The sequence below is a fragment of the Glycine max genome, chromosome 19, assembly GCF_000004515.6.
Source record: "Glycine max cultivar Williams 82 chromosome 19, Glycine_max_v4.0, whole genome shotgun sequence".
NCBI classification, from domain to species: Eukaryota; Viridiplantae; Streptophyta; class Magnoliopsida; order Fabales; family Fabaceae; genus Glycine; species Glycine max.
In genome coordinates, this window is record NC_038255.2 from 4197659 (window position 1) to 4211081 (window position 13423).

General features: G+C 28.1%; 1 long non-coding RNA gene across 1 annotated transcript; it reads right to left on the reverse strand.

The window, feature by feature from the left end:
• Nucleotides 1-2617: 2617 nt before the first annotated feature.
• On the reverse strand, nt 2618-5244 carry LOC102664183 (uncharacterized). Its single transcript, XR_419745.4, has 2 exons — nt 4565-5244; nt 2618-3616 (listed from the first exon to the last, which is right to left on the reverse strand). It is a non-coding gene; the product is annotated as an uncharacterized lncRNA (long non-coding RNA).
• Nucleotides 5245-13423: the final 8179 nt, after the last annotated feature.

Sequence of the window (13423 nt, forward strand, 5' to 3'; positions counted from 1 at the left end):
AAAATAAACGTCGCCAACAAATATGAAATTTTACCCAATTTCTTCAACATTTCTTTTTGTTTGGCATTATTGAATTTTCGATTGAAGTTGCTTGCTATGTGTCGCACGCAGTAGACATGATAACCGTGGGGAGGTTGCCAGCCAAGTGCTTCGTTAGCGACAGCGGACTTTATACTCGCGTGTCGATCAGATATCAGACAAATACCATTTTTATCTGTGACATGTTCACGCAAGTGTGCCAAAAACCATGACCACGCTGTCAACGTCTCACCTTCCACCACCGCGAATGCTAGAGGAAGGACACCACCATTTCCATCTTGGGATGTGGCCATTAAGAGAGTCCCATGGTATTTTCCGTACAAATGTGTGCCGTCAACTTGTATGATTGGCTTACAGTACTTGAAAGCCTCTTTACATTGGCCAAAAGTCCAGAAAACTCTATGAAATTGGCGGTGTTCGCGACTAACCGTATTTCCAACGATAAATCGTCATGTAGTATTGAAAATACGATCCAGGAGAATGATTTTGCATGTTGTTAACCACGACGAAGGTTTCGCATATGACTCATCCAATCGCCATATTCAATAGCAATGGCTTTTTGTTTCGCCAACCAAGCTTTTTTGTACAACACTTGTACGCAAATTGACTGTTAATCCTCTCTTGAATCAATGAAATTTTTATCGATGGATCTTCTCTGATCATGCTGTCATTAGAATAACAAATTTAAATGACAATTAAGGCTAAACAATAACATAATATGAACAAAATACGTACCTACTACACAAGTCGCAATTAATCTGAATCAAGTTTCGTGATCTTGGGTCATGGTCATTGAGACATGTGTGTGGTCCACCCATTGAGTGACTTTCCATGAATCAGTCTTTTTAGATAGAATTGACCTCATGTAGAAAGGGCAAGGACAATCTGCATTTCTATTCAAGCAACAAACCACATACTTGTCCCATTTGCTTTCAACCACTTTGAAACTTGATGCACCCTCATAACATATTGTTTGACCGCATTCTTGACCGCATCTTTACTATCAAATTCATGCCAACATATAATTCTTGGCCAACATTAAAAGTGGATGGCATCTCCAAACCACAATGTCCTCCTCATAGGATGGCTCCAGTTGATATTATTATAATGCAAAGCATCATTCCAAAATGGATTCTCAATTGCTTGTACACCTTATAGTCCAAAAAAAATTCAAATCATACTTATTTGGCATTAAATACAATTGTCGTGAAATAATAAATGTATTGAGTGAAATATTTTTAAGAGGAAATCATACCTTCTGCTGGGTGAACAATTCTTACTGGTGGAATCATGTCGGGACTTCATTGTCTGTATCTGATATACCGTCAACACTGTCATCTTCGTCTAACGACTCTTCAACGTATGAGTTAGACATAAGATAATCATCATTATCATGATCATCATCTTCGTCAAGATTTAAATTGCTCATATTTGTTGGCGGTTGTGTGTAATCATTAGATACATAATTTCCACATGATGTAAGGGAATTTGCAGAATGAAACATTGAACCACCAGCCACATCCTTTTCTATGTACAATTCTAGAACTGACATTTCTTGTTGTTGTTTAAAACTTTCCAGCATCGTTTCAACGTCTTCGTCATCGCAAATTTACAAGGCAATATATTTTCCTGACACTAAAAATCTACAACTGATAGCATAAATAATTTCATTATTTTCTAACTTTACCTTGTCTCCAATTTTTTTCTTCAAAGCATTGAAACTAATTTCACGTTTAATTTGAATCGCTTTTTTACTGCCTTCAAATATTACACCATCATTATCTTCATATACCCTTCCATTGAAATACAACACTGTTATAACCAAATTCATCGTGTACCTAAAAAACAATATTTTAATTAATTATTCATAATAAATTTAAAATAGTCAAAAAATTTATCGTGTACCTATAAAAAATTTATTAACTTTAAATATTTTTCATGGTAAAAACTTAAAAAAATAAACGATTCCTACGTACTAATTTTAAAGCCCAAATAATAATAACTTCCACACTCAAGTTAGTATTAACTTTAGTATTATTTATAAATAATTTATTCTCATAATAATAACTTCAACTTACGTACTACAAATAAATATAATGGAAAAAAATTAATTTTAAATACCGCTCAAGTTAATGGCTCATAAATAAATTTACTATAACTTTATATAAAATAAATTTCCACACTAAAAATACTTATTTCATTAATTATGATGTTACAAATTTTTTTACTTTCAATTTTTAACACTAACAAAGTATTAATACCAACCTAATCTAATTAAAAATATACTAAAATTTTCATATTTACCAATTTTTTTTGGACTCAAATATTTTCTTTAGATAAATATCATCAAAAATATTTTCTATTTTACAAACACAAAGAAGCATATCAAATATAAGACTAATTTAATTAAAAATTATTAAAAACAAAACATTCAAAATGCTCTAAAAATTACTTAACAAATATTTTATAATAAAAATTATTTGACTCAAAATTGCTAACTTGATTCAGAAATTTATGCCTCAACAAATAAATTTCAAACCTTATACGCACAAATTTAAATCTCAAGAAAAACTTACAATTTTTGAAAATTGAAATGTAACTTTCAAAGCACAGCACCAACACTAACAATTTGCAGTTTTGAATACACAACGAACTCACTTTGGGAAAAAACACCACCACTGAGTTTTCAAGACACAACTAAGCAGTTTTGAACACACACTGAGGGTTTAGCAGTTTTGAACACACACTGAGGGTTTTTTTTCCGAGTATATAAAGGCACTGAATCGCTATTTGGAATGGCTACTTGGCCTTAAACCGCCAATGGCAGTTGCAACTTGCCATGAAATCGCCAATGGCAGTTGCAACTTGCCTTTTGGCCTGCAAACACTGCGCATCACCTCTGCCACCTGCAAAAGCCTGTACCCTGGAACTCGCCAGTTTGATTGGCGGTTCCACCTTCCAGCTATATCGCCAATGGCAAGGGCGATTTGTTCCTGTGCATGTGCAACTCGCTGTTGTCAATGGCGAGTCCAGGCAGCAGTAGCAAACCCGCCAGTCCCACTGATGGTTTGCTTGCACCATGCATGCAACCACGTAGAAAAGTGCCCCCTTGAAAAAATAGTTTTAAAACCACCCCATTTGGAAAAAAAGTTTTTAAAACTATCCCAAATGGGGAAATTTGCCGCTCCAAACTTAGGTTTTATCACTTCCATCACCGCCAGCGTACCCAATGGTAAAATAAAGTAACGATTAATGTGCCTCCATAGTACACGCCACCTAGAGTAGAGCCCGTTAATAACATTCGTGCCCCACAGCAGTAGAAAGTACAAATTCCAACACCGTGTCTGTTAAGTGTTGCTTCAAATGTCACATCAAATTCAGTTGGAATCACATTTAATCAATCTCAGACCATATACTGTATTAATTTATCGAAGTGAGAAAAAGGACAGACTCTGAAACCCAACAGAAAAAAGCAGAGAGAGAAAACAATAAACTAAGAGAGTAATAACACTCACCTTTTCTTTTAAATAGAGTACACAAACAAACACTTCATTATTCCCATTGTGCTATCAGATATCTACACCAAAAAAATATAAATATAATAAGATTTATGATAAAATATAAAAAGATAAATAAAAAAATTAAAAGTGTTGATAATATATTTAAAATAAAAGAATATTGAATATTATTATTGTTATTTGAAATATCTCTTTAATATTTATTATTTTTTTTCTATCTCTTTCTTATTTCATAAAACACCTCATATGTTATCATATACTTAGATAAATAAGAAAAAATAAAAATAAAAGTAAGTATAATAGAATTTATAATATGATAAAAAAAAATATAAAAAAATGGTGAAGAAGTATTTAAAATAAATGATGATTTGTGTATCATTTTTTATCCTAAATTTTATAATACCTATATTTTTCTTTATATTTCTTTTTCTCTAAGTATCAAATAAGGGTGTTAATGTAATATTTTTCTTTTAAATATTAAAGTTGTTATAATTCAATTGGATGATCAAAATAGAGGCTTAAAACCTTACCACGAAAGATACAGGCTTAAAAAGAACTAACTTTTGAATATAAATTAGTTTATGAGATTTTTCATAGTTATATTTTTAAGGCTAAAATGTATTTTTGATTCTTAATAAATATTTGATTTTTGTATTTATTTTTTGATAAATTTTTTATTTATATTGAGTTTTTAATAAAATAATAATTTGATCTTTGATCTTTGAATTTTTTTTTAATTCCTAATGAATTAACAAATTTTGTATTTATTCCTTGATTTTTTTTTGTTATTTTTCTTTTTCAAAATAACTAATAACAAATGAAAAAATTATTAGAAAAAATATATAATTCATTAATTTATCAGATATTTAAAAAAGTGTTAAAAGACAAAAAAATAAAAATTTTGTTTTATAAAAAACAAAATAAAGAAAAAATTATTAAAAATAAATACAAAATTTAAATATTTATTAAAAATCACACTGCTATTTTATGTTAACCCAGCATAATACCTGTAATCGATCTTCAACGCTAGTTATGCCACTCCAAGTTCCAAGTATAAGCCATGAAGAGTGAGGGAGTGTGAAGAGTGAGGGATTGTTGAGTGGAGCAGAAACTAGGGTTTTGGAAATGCTTGAAAGAGGGGATGAAGATGGTTTGAGGTTTCAATTATTCAGTCTTGCTGGATCGCCGCGGTTTGAGGTTTATGGTACTGATTAGCTTCACAGCATCTACCCTCTCTTGCAACAGCAGTGCAAAAATTTCAAGAACCACCTCCACTTCACCCATCCATGGCCTCTCTTCAACTGAAGCCAAACATCTCTGAACGATCTCAATGAACACTTCCCAACAAGCAGGTGCTATTTTTCCCAGTAAAGATGAATCAACAATCTTCTCAGGAACCCCCTTGCTTTCATTATCAAAGGCCCATTTCACAAGATACTCACAATCTCCACCTGCTTGTTTCCTGTCGATAAACACACTTCCTTCCTGCACAAAACCTCCAACATAACCAACCCAAAAGAGTACAGATCAGATTTGTGCGATAACCTCCCAAAATTCTTCTACTCATCTTGGGACAAGTATATCAAAATAGGATTTTCCTAACTCAATCAAATTTTACATGACAAAAGGAACGTCTTTAAAATATAAAAAGGGTAACAAGGGTGTACTTAATAAAAATGGGTGTGAATAACAAGTGCTAAAGCCCTTTCTTCCTACAACCCAAAGTTGAAAAATAGTGTTATATTTTGATTTTAAATTTAGGTACTGTTGTTTTTTTAATCTTTCAAATTTAAATTATTTTCTTTAATCCTTCAAACTTTAAAAAAACATGTTTTTTTAGTCCTTTTCCCTTATATCATTGACATATGCCAAATAAAGAATAGCAAATTTATATTTTATGACAATTTTTAATTATAAATATTTTAATTTTAAAATACGATTTCTAGTGATCTTAAACTGTTAGAATCGTTTAAAGCAAAATAAAAATACGAGGGACTTTCTCAATAATCTCATAAATCCTTAACCCCAAATCAATTCCCAAAGCTGGGAATTTTATCATTTTTGGGTATTTTTTTCGATTTTTTCAAATGAGTCGTTTTCAAATTATTTCCAAAAAATGAGATAAGTCGTAACTAAGTTACAAGTTACAATATATGTTACGACTTATCATTTTTTAGCTGAAGTCGTAAATAATTTTACAACTTTAGTTTAATTTTTTTTATTTATGACTTCAAAGTCATTAGTTTTTATTTTATTTTATAATTTTGAAGTAGTCATGTTTATATTTTACGTGTTTTACGCTTTATTGTATTTTGTTTTCTTTTGTTTTCAAATTTTTAAAAATTGTAAATGATTTTATTTATTAAAAAATATTTTTAATTTTACTTGATATTAGTTTTATTTAATTGTTGTATATTTTTATGATTTTATTTAATATGATATATATCTATTTTTTAATATTTTTATTTAAAATATTTATATTTTTTTAATATTGTTTTATTTAATATATTTTGTATATTTAAAATTTAGATAATCTTTTAATAATGTTATTGAATTTGAATTTTTTAAATGAAATAAAAAAGTAACTTAATGATATTTAATATACTATTTTTAAATTTTTTTCTTTTAAATACTTAAATTTTAAAAACTAAAATTTAAACCAAATATTAAAATATTTTTTTTACTAATATTAACTTATAATTTAAGAAATAATATTTTTTATTTTATGTAAAGGAATTTACTATTAACAACATCTAATAATTTAGTAATAAAAGTAGTTGTTAAACTAAAAATAATATAATACTTTAATATAAAACAAACAATACAAAGTAAAGAGAAACATAAAAAGTAGAAATTATATTAGTAATCTACTTGTTTGTATGGACAATTATTACGATTATGTCTTTCACTTCTACACAATGAACATTTCTTAGACCTATTTGTAATTGGTTCGTCCATCTCATTATGTATATGAGTAGTGGGTGGCCTTCCCGATGCCTGTCGTCGTTTCGAAGGATCAAACATAAAATATGAACCTAAATATTGAGGTCATTTGTCTTCACTTTCAAGGGAATGAAAGTGACGCTGATAAACTTTGAAAATATTTTCTAACTTATATACAGGGTCAACAAAGTCATCATGATTTAAATTGCAAAAGACACACGTTGCAATTGTATGCGATCAAGGAATTCAAAGTGCTTGAAATTATCCACAATCACATGATCATTCGTTCAATTTGACAGTGCATATCATTGCTCGTCGACCAAGCCACATATTTGCAATTTCTTGAACCTCAAACTCTCATGTTTCTCGAACATACATGCGAACATAATGCGAGGTAGCAATGTGTTGATTTTCTTGCATCATGACATATACATCTTCAGAGTACCTATGTCCTGTCTTTATCGTATTCATGATTGTCATGCCATTAGTAACGAATAAATCATTTATTTTATTAAATGTTTTATTGACTAAAGTAGTAATAGGTAATGCTCGGGCTCCTTTCAAAACAAAATTCATACATTTGACATGGTTGGTAGTCATATGGCCATATCATTTTCCTTCATCGTAGGCCTTAGTCCATTTACTCTTGGGAATTCAGTCCAACCAATCTACTGCTTGTGGAAACTTTGCTCGCAATGAGTAATAAATATAGTGAAGATGTAACAAGAATTTGATGCATGAAATTGTTAGAAGCATATCCATATTGATAACTTGTTTTTTTAAGTCAACATTTTAAAACTATTTGTTAAAATTTGTTGCAGTGTGGCGAATGCAATACACAGACGAAACATCTAGTCTAGTCCACCCAACTCATTCTGATTGCAAAGCTGCTAGCAAACCAATTTCCGTGTCGATATAATACACAAATTTGATTGAGGTGTAACATATCTCCTCAAATAATCGAAGAATCACATCCAAGCTTCTTTGGTCTTCCTCTCAACAATTGCAAAAGCAAGTGAAAAATTGTTCCTACTACCATCTTGTCCAATGGCAATCAATAAAGTATCGCGATATTTTCTAGCTAAAAATATTCCATCTACTTGCACAATTGGCTTGCAATATTAAAAGCCTTCAATGCATGGCTTAAAAGCCCAAAATACACTATTAAGAATCACCTTAGGAGACTCATCCTCACCATCCTCCATCGAAGAGGAAGTTTTGTATCTTACTATTGTACCTTAGTTGTCCATGTTTTTTTGTATGAAACAATATAACCAAACCGTTGTAGCATGTTTACAATCAAGGTTTTGATTTTGATACCAGGATTTGTTTTCACTAAATGAATAATATTATGAGAAATTACAGATGGGTCTAACCTAACATGATCTTGTGATATGACATAAGTTGTGCAAGTGTGAATATCATTTATTTTCTTCAACTCCCACCTCTTATGTATTTTGTTGAACGATATTCTCGCCCTCCAATAACATCCATTATCATATTGATTACATATGACAACATACTTATGATTGGTAGATTTAGTATGAAGATTAAGCCTCATGAACAAATAATTTTGACAACTAAAAATTGTTATAAAATATGAATTTATTATTTCTTGTTTGGTATATGCTCTAATGACATAAAGAGGATGACTAAAAAGAATATTTTATAAGTTTGAAGGACTAAACTAAATATATTTAAATTTGAAGAACTAAAAAAATATAATTCAAATTTAAAAGATTAAAGATATATTTAAATATTTTGGAATGCTTTTCTTTGGCCTTATGTAATTTGTTAGATATATATTTATTAGCGGGGTTAAACTATAAGCTATGCAAGGACAATACACATTGAGGTTCGAATCCTAATATCCTATATGCACGAGATAGATATTATACGGAGAGGTTTAAATGGGAGTTTTATCAAATGAGTGTATTTTTTTTTTCAATTTCTGTATATGAAGACCTTTTCAAATTATTTTTAAGAATGGGATAAGTCGTAACAGATATTACCATTCCTGAATAGGTCGTAACATCTATTATGACTTATTATTTATTTATTTAATTGAAGTTGTAAAATTATTTATGACTTTAGTGTAAATTTTTTTTCTTTACGACTTTAAAATCGTTAGGATTTTTTATTTTAGTTTAGGACTTCAATATCATAATTTATTTTATATTTTATGACTTTGAAGTCGCATTATTTTTTTTTTATATTTTACATGTTTTATATATTTTACTTGTATTTTTTTTTCAATTTTTAAAAATTGTAAATAATTTTATTTATTAAATAAGTATTTTAATTTTACTTGTTATTAGTTTTAATTAATATCCTGTATATTTTTTTGGTTTTATTTAATACTTTACATATACTTTTTAATATTTTTTTATTTAATATATTTTATATATTTAAAATTTAGATAATTTTTTAATAAAAAGAGATACTTAAATTTTAAAACACTTTAATTTAAAAATTCAATACATTTAAATAAAAATTACATGTTTTTTAACGAAAAAATTAATAATAAGATGATGTCTCACAACAAATTTTTAAAATAATCAACTTCAGTCCAACAAGATGAGACGAAGCATATTTAGAAGAATTCGGTGTGAGACATCATCTCATTATTAATTTTTTTGTTAAAAAACATGTAATTTTTTATTTAAATGTCTTCGATTTTTAAATTAAAGTGTTTTAAAATTTTAGTATCTCTTTTTATTAAAATATTATCTAAATTTTAAAAATATACAAAATATATTAAATAAAAAAAATATATAAAATAATAAATAAAACTATAAAAAAATATACAAAATATTAATAAAACTAATAACAAGTAAAATTAAAAATACTTATTTAATAATTAAATAAATAAAATTATTTATCATTTTAAAAAAATTGAAAACAAAAAAATACAAGTAAAATATATGAAAAATATAAAAAAAATTTACGACTTCAAAGTCGTAAAATAATAAAAAAAAAAGAACATAACAACTTTGAAGTTGTAAATAAAAAAAATTACACTAAAAGTCACAAATAATTTTATGACTTTAATTAAAATTAAATAGTAAGGCGCAACAAGTAAGAAGCCATAATACCTGTTGACTTACCATATTTTAGAAATAATTTGAAAACCACCCATGATCCATATGAAAAAATCGAAAAATACATTAGATACAACTCCCGGTTTAAATCCTATTTGCACGAGATTAGATATTATACGTAGAGGTTTGAAATTTGAATTCCTTATCTCTCTTGTGAATATATGTAGAGGAGTGGTATCAATGATGATGGTAACATCTCTAGTGGTGCTGAAATGCAGCCTAGCTACATGGATTGGATCCAGTGATAGGGACTGCAATCTATTAATACGAATGGGAAAGTCAACCACCCATAAAGGAGTATGGTATAAATCATTGGGTCGATTTTGGTGGAAGAGGAACTCGAATATAAATCCCTCAAAGTAGGGTTTGGAAAATAAAACTCATAAAATGCATTAAATAAGTAAATACTAGTACTTTATATATCTCGTAAGCAAGCTGTCTATCACAAATATTTACCATCCATTTTTTATACCTAATTATTTCATAATTCATGGCTACCATTTTTTATAATGTAATCCACTTGAAACATCATTTTCCCCCCTTTTTTATAAAGAAAAGGGCCTAAGGGCCACTTGACACATCATCTTAAACATATATAATTAAATTATTTTTTGACTGCAAAAAAATATATTTAATTATATACTTCATTTATCTCGTAAGTAAGCTATTGAGTTGGGGTTTTTTTTTTTTTGTATTAAGTCCCTTTTTTCACAAAAAAGGAAGTTTTCTTTTTATAAGCAAAAAAAAATTGTATTATTGGGTACCAGACGTACTTGTGGTAATTACATAGTTATCATTACAAGAAGCACCATTAGTTCATTGCTTCCTTCCCAACCCTACAACAATTACCAACTAGCAAAATGACAGAAAGACAACAAGACATATCCCTTATATAGAATATTACAGATCGAGAGGTAAAATGATATATCCCTTCTCATTGAATTTTTTATTCCAATAATTAATGATAATTAATATTATAAGATAATTATATTAACTATTTATTAGTGAGTTTTATTTTATATGATCAAATTAAGTGAGTTCACAACTAAATCAGATTATATGAACGTAAATAAACAAATATCAATGTTGGTCCATTAGGGAATAATGAGAACCCCATTAGGATAATGAGAACCCTATTAGGATAATACACTGTAAAAAGACTATTATAACCAATATACCAAGTTGTCACATATCGTTTCTTTTCTCCCATATGAAGAGTTACGAAGATCCTATTGAAGAATAAAAATGTTATAGTTGAGGAAAAACATGAAGCCACCCATTACACTCTTAACCAATTATTTTTTGTCTCTACAACATCTCGGTAACAGATCCTAAGAAGAACGCATAGATCAAGAATCATTTACGGATTCAGGTATTTCTCTATCCTTAATAATCAAACATTTTGTGGATCTTAGGACCTTTGGTAATTGTTCTAGGTTAGGATCTACTTGTTCATTTTAGCTTTCGCATAAAGTATAAAGATTACCTAAGGATTATGGAAATTTTCCAACAAGTGGTATCAAACCACATTTTCATTATTTGATTGTTAGGATTCAAGTTTTTTAATTAGTTGATATCTGTTTTTTTTTTTTCTTGAATTGATCATGCTATTATTACGGTTTTGTTGTTCGAAAGTTTTTTTTTTCTCGGGAGCCAATGGCTTATATAAGGTTAGCGTTCAAATTTATAGGTTTTATTATAAAAGGGTTGCTTTTTACTATATGGATTTAGAAGGCATATATCTTTTGAATGTATTGATGTTCGTGTTTTCAAAGAAAACACCTTGTGGTATCATAAAGTAACAACATTAATTTCCTTTTCTCTTGATTTCCATTGTTATCAACGTCCATTAACAGATATTTGTAAATCAGCTTTCTTTACGGCATTAAGGAAATAGGGTAATTTTTTGTGAATTACATTATTGTCTTTTCATATTTTTTCTTTCTTTATTATATGTAAAGATTCTTTCAGGAATTAATACATAATTTATTGTTTTTAATTCTTTTGATGAATTTGTGATAGTTTTATTTACATATGTGATATTTATTTGCTGTATTTTAATTATAAATCAATATTATATTAATATAATTTAAGGATATGATATTTAATTGTTGTAATTAATGTTTTATATTTTTTTCTATCATGGTTGGGTGTAAATTTAGCAATAACATATGCTTTTCATTTATTTGCATGCCTAGTAATTTTTTTAATTAAATTGATTGACATATAGTCAAAGTAATCCATAGTATGAAAATTAATTTGATTAAAATTACATAGATATTAGTATGAAATTATTTATGCGAATTGTGTTTGGTCCTAAGGGGAAGACTCAATTTAGCCAAATAATATTGTACCTGTGACGATAAAAGTGTGACAATTATAATATGTTTTAATGTGAATAATGGTCGATCCAAAGAAAGACTATTATTTGACATAATTTATTGTCAATATTTGATCATTGCGTTAAGAGTACCAATTACAAATTAATTTTTCCAAAGACTATAAATTGATGTTATGCTAGGTATCTTGTGATGAATTTGTTCTACAAAATGTTTACACGTGTTATATATACTATATAACTTACTTGATTATATGTGAAATTTGCATAATTTTAAGACCTCTCATTTATTATATTAAATTATCTTGTATTTTTGGTTAAATTGATTGAAACAACATGTTGCCAAAGTAACCTCGGTTGATTTGATTGAATTTACATAGATGTTACATAAAATTATTCATGCGAATTATGCTCGGCCTAAAGGAAGATACAATTTGGAAAAATAATTACATGCTTGTGATGGTAAACATGTAGTGATTATACATAATATGATTTTTATGTGAATAATGAAATGTCCAAAGACAATCATTATTTGATAGGAATTATTATCAGATTGATTTTCATGTGAATAATGAAATGTTAAAAAAAACAATAATTACTTGACCGGAGTAATCATCATATAAGTTTTCCATGTGAGCAATGGAGTGTCTAAAGACAACTTTTGTTTGATAGGACTTATCACCAGTGTTTGATCAATGCGTCAAGAGTACTACTTGCAGTTAGTCTTTTTCAATCCAAAGATTATGGATTAATGGTGTGCTAGGTATCTTGTTTGGGTCTTGAAATTTACCATAAAGATTATTTGTGCATTGTATGTTTATTGTTCTCTTCTTTAATTGTTGTTGCTACTACTACGATTTAAATTACTCATATTATTTGAATCCCAAAGCTGCACGTATAAAATTTACAGTTTGAAAGGATTCAATTGGGAGTTAAGGATATTGCATAGTTTTTTTTTCTAGAGAAGAAACAATAGAATAAGATAAGAAATTTCTTTGTTGCTTTTTGTAAGATGAGAAATATAATAAAAAATGTCCCAATTACACTATTTAATGTGTGAAGAATGATAAACATTTCATTTTTGTTTGTTTTAAAGTTAATTTAATTTTGTATCGAAGGATGCTAGTTGGTTGATTTTGTTTTATTACTCACATAAGCATGTCTATACAATGCTAGCTATGGAGTCATTTGCCAAGTGATAATGAAAGATTCATTTATGTGGGCGATGAGATAAAGTTGCAATTGAAGCTATATAAACTTTTATATTGGTTTAAAAGACTCAATTTCATTTGAATTTAGTTGAGACATATATTGAGCTGTTTATTAAACCAAATTTTATTTCTAATTTGGACAAATTTAATTATTCTTGTTCAATTAGAAATAATAAAGTTAGTCTCTCTCGTGATTCAAATGTTGTAAATTATGAGTTCTTTTATGGATATTGAGTGTTTCTATTACAAACAATTTTGGGTGATACGAAACTT